This window comes from Elaeis guineensis, chromosome 9 (genome assembly GCF_000442705.2).
Source record: "Elaeis guineensis isolate ETL-2024a chromosome 9, EG11, whole genome shotgun sequence".
NCBI classification, from domain to species: Eukaryota; Viridiplantae; Streptophyta; class Magnoliopsida; order Arecales; family Arecaceae; genus Elaeis; species Elaeis guineensis.
Window position 1 is genome coordinate 82,708,766 of NC_026001.2, and position 4,900 is coordinate 82,713,665.

At 38.0% G+C, this 4,900-nt stretch overlaps 1 non-coding gene across 1 annotated transcript; it reads right to left on the reverse strand.

The window, feature by feature from the left end:
• Nucleotides 1-2,404: 2,404 nt before the first annotated feature.
• On the reverse strand, nt 2,405-2,510 carry LOC140851857 (small nucleolar RNA R71). The gene has a single exon (XR_012134614.1). It is a non-coding gene; the product is annotated as a small nucleolar RNA R71 (small nucleolar RNA).
• Nucleotides 2,511-4,900: the final 2,390 nt, after the last annotated feature.

The window sequence follows — 4,900 nt, forward strand, 5'->3', positions numbered from 1 at the left end:
GATCAAAAAGACTCAAGTTTGAAAAAATTAGACTTAAAATAAAATTAAAATAAAAGAAAGATGCATACGGTATTATAGAAAATGAAGATACTATGCAAGGAATCCAAAAAGGATATAGATGTCATTGTGAAAAATTAAAAGTTTCTTTTTGAAATTGGAATAGAAAAGGAGTGTTCACGCGGCAGTGTTCACACAGGCGGGCATGCACGGTCGGACATGGCGCGAGCGCGCGGGTGGGCGCGACAATGCGGCATCAGGCACGGCAAGGCGGGCGCGTGGGTTTGCGGGGAGTTTGGCGAGACGGACACAGTGGCAAACAGACTGGGAGATTTAAAGGAAAAAAATAATATTTGGAAATACTTTAAGAGAAAAAATTTATATTTTCTTTATTTGCTCGTGATCTTTCCATCTCATCCATCCATTTTTTAGTCCTTAGTATTTTCTTTAGTCCCACATCGAAAAATCATGTAAAACTCCTCCCTCCTAACACCTATAAAAAAGCTTTTGTACTCCCATTGGAGGGAGAGCCCAAAAATTCTTCTAGAGCCTTGCATAGAAGAATAGAAAGGGACTACTTCATGAGCAGCTAGGCTAGCAGTCTCGGGAGTGGAGAAGAAATTTTGTAACGACACAGAGATGGTTTATTGTTCTAAACTTTCTTGTATTTCTTTATATGCAATAAAGATTATGCTTTTTATTTAAATCATCATGAGTTCTTTAATTGCTCTCTTTCATATGCTTTTATTTATGCTTTCCTGTTAGATTAATATTAGGAATAACTTTTACTTTCTGGAGACGCACTGTGATCTATGGGTACGGGGTGTACCGAGGAAAGAAGAGTTGTTTACCTAGTACTTTCTGGAGACACGCCATGATCTACAGGTATGGGGTGTGTCGAGGAAAGATAGGTATTTTTTCTAAGATTAATCACATCTATTTAATTAAAAAAGAGATACAACTCTGCTAGTACAAAATTAATTCAAAACTCTCGAGTTCTTTATTTTTTAATTATATCAATTTTAAGATAATTTATTTTCTAAATCAAAACAATACTTCTTTCTTTTATTTTGTAATCTCAACTTAGCCCAAGGTCTCTGAGGATACGATCTCGACTCATCCTACCTACGTGTGAGTAGATTTATTTTTGGTGCTATCAACGACTACGCATCAAATTTTGACGTCGTTGCTAGGGACCTTGGCACGGTTGAATTAAAAAAAAAAGCCATTGACATTTCATAACACTTAAATAAAATAGCTAACCCCAAATATAAAAATTTTTATCTTGATTGGACACTTTGTATCTTTGCATTGCATCTCCATAATTAACTTTAAAGGATGCAACCCATTAACTAAGATAAGATGGGGATTTGATCACCCTTCCTTGGCCCACAAATCACTCCCTTGCATTTGCATAACCTAGACCTTAATCTAAAATTAATTAGACGTTGACCCCTAAGGATTTCGAGCTCATTAAGACAAGTGATCCTAGAGTTGAATCGGGTTAGACTTGGTCAGCTAGCTGGTGTCTAGGCAAGTGGTTTGCGAGATGACTGGGCTCGAAGGAAGGTGGTTTTTAATTGGTTCCGTTCGCTGATCTGGCCAATTTAATTGGTGTCTAAGGAAAGCAACGGAGGGACTCCCACCAACCTTACACTTATCTGGCCAGTTGGTTGGTCAAGCTCCGACTTGGAAGGCTTGAAGGCTAACTACAGTTAGGAGCTGTCTAAAACTAGGGTAACTTTAGGATAGAGAGTCCACTACGTGCTAACTTGATTGTAATTAAAATCTAACCACAACTAATTCTTCTATTAGTTTTAAGACTTCTTAGGATCTCTTCTTTAGAACTCTTTTCTCTCTTCTCTTCTCCTCTTAATAAAAAAAAAAAATCTTTAACAGACTAGGATAGTCCTACATAGATCTTTTAGTTGCAAGTTAGGTCGACGATCACTAAAACCCGACTTGCAACCATTAGACAAAGAATTAGAAAAGACTCTTAGGACTATCCGAGTTAGAAACATGGCTGCACCTGGTGAGGCTAATCCTCCATGCTCATTGAAAGTGTACTTTACTCCTTCCACATATACCTACTCTCCTTGTATTCAAGTGCCCCCTGTGGAGGCCACTCAATATGAAATTAAGTCCAGTATAATCCAAATGTTACCTTCATTTTATGGACTTAGTAATGAGGACCCTTAGAAACATCTTAAAAAATTTTTTGAGATATGCTCAACTGTCAAAATTCACAACTTCTTCGATGATGCTCTTAGGTTAAAATTGTTCCCTTTCTCACTTAAGGACAAAGTCAAATACTGGCTACATACTTCGGATTCCATGACTATATCAACCTGGGACCAGCTGCAAGGAGAGTTTCTTAAGAAATATTTTTCCATAGGAAAAACTAATCAAATTAGAAAAGCCATAACTAGTTTTTCCCAATTAGATGGAGAAATATTTCATGAAACATGGGAGAGATTAAAGGACCTTATTAGAAAATATCCCCACCATGCTGTACCCAAGTGGCAGTTAATCCAATATTTTTATGATGGGCTATCTGAAAGACATCGACAAATGTCGATGCATCATGCAGTGGGACATTCATGCTGAAAAGTGAGGATGAGGCATGGCAACTATTTGAAATTTTAAGTAAACAGTCATTACATCATATGTCTGCCTCTATTAGAGATAAACCCATGTTAAACCCAAAGAGAGGTGGAATATATGAAGTAGGAAATGCCATAGATATCCATCATAAGGTAGATGAATTGTCTCAAAAGTTAGATCGATTATTAAGTATGGGACGGTCACCTTCTCCATCCCGTCAGATACAAGATATATGTGCATTGTGTTCGAGCCCCACTCGTTGTGTGAATGATTGTCCGGTTGCACCACAGTTTCCTGAACATATACAAGAACAAGTCCATCAAGCCCAAACTACTCATAGACCAGGGAATAACCCCTATTCTAGTACGTACAATCCAAGATGGAGAAATCATTCGAATTTCTCATGGAAATCACAACCAGAGGTTCCTCCGGTGCAACAAAGATCAGGTTATCCGGATGTAACTTTTAGGCATCCATCCCAACCACAATACCAGAACCCTCTTCAACCCACTCCGAGTACTCATAGCTCGACTTTCGAAGAAAAGGTACTGCAAGCATTTAAAGGACTAGAAATGAATACCCAACTCCTTCACTCCCATACGCAATCAATAGCGAAGCTAGAGACCCAGATAGGTCAGCTAGCAACAGCTTTCAGTAAGAGGGAAGAAGGTAAATTACCTAGTCAGCCTATTAATAACCCAAAAGGTCAGTACATGGCTGAAAGCTCTATTGATCTTGAAACTTTTTTCGAACATGCCAAATCGATCATGACCCTTAGAAGCAAAAAATCTTAAATCAACTTAAAGCAAACCAACAACAAGAGCAACCAATTCCAGCTACAACAGAAAAGAAGAAATCTGAAGAGAGGAAATAACCTATTAACCCAGCATCTTACTTGCCTAAAGCCCCATTTTCAGATGCCCTGAAAGCCCCTATTCCTGCAGATAAGAAGGGAGGAAGACTCGACGAGATGCTGGAATTATTTAAGCAAGTCCAAATTAATCTTCTCCTTCTAGACGCAATCAAACAGGTCCTACTTATGCCAAATTTTTGAAAGATTTGTGCACCCAAAAACGTAAATCTAGATAACAAATCTCAAAAAAAATACGCCTCACTAAATAGGCTAGTTCTGTCTTCCAACATGCCACTCCTCTAAAGCTTAAGGATCCAGGAGCCCCCATCATTTCCTGTGTTATAGGAGATTACCACATTGAAAAAGCTCTTCTGGACTTAAGGGCAAGTGTGAATCTTTTACCTAGTTCGGTGTATGAACTTTTTGGATTCAGAGAACTGAAACCCACATCAGTCACACTGCAGTTAGCCGACAGATCAATTAAGGAACCACGTGGAATGCTTGAGGATGTCTTGGTCAAGGTAGATGAGTTTTACTTTCCAGTTGATTTTTTGGTTCTCGACATGGAACTAAGTGGCAACTTAAGACAAATTCCCATTATCTTAGGATGACCTTTCCTAGCTATGGCAAATGCATGCATTAATTGTAGGACAGGAGTCATGGACGTATCGTTTGGGAATAAGAAACTGAGACTGAATGTGTTTGGTGCTTCCCAAGGACCATCAATGGATAGTTGCTTCAAAGTAGATACACTAGAAGACATTATAGAAGATGCAATGCCCATAATTCTAGCACCAGACCCCTTAGATACTTGCTTGGCTCACTTTGGAGTGTATGACTTTGAGGGATATATGAAAGAAGTTAACACCTTGTTGGATACACCACACGATAAAACCACTCCTCCATGGACAATCAAGTATGAGCCATTGCCCACCTTTTGTTGGTTTTATTGCATATGACGTCTGGTTGAAGACGTTAAACTTAGCACTTTTTGGGAGGCAATCCAAATTTTTTTTATTTTGTTTTAACTGATCTTCATTTTTTTTAAGAATAAAGGACCACTCTGTATGGAAGAGTCTGTCAAAAAACTTGACATCTGGCTGAAGACGTAAAACTTAGCTCTTGTTGGGAGGCAACCCAACGATTTCATATTTATTTATTTTTTTACTTTACTGCAGCTACAAGAATTTAGAATAAGAGCTATTAATCAATGAAGCTATCTTCAATTTTTGAAGCAAAATTATCCCAGGTGCACTCTCTCCTTTTATTTTCTTTGCTTTCCTACTCTATTGAGGACAATGTAGATTAAGTTGGGGGGGAAGAAAATTAATCAAATCCTCGAGTATGGTCAGAAATAATTAGTTTTGTGTATCCAAATTTTATTTTGATTAAGAGTCAATTAGGCATCCTAATCAATGAATGATTAATGGTCAAGAGAATTTTAGA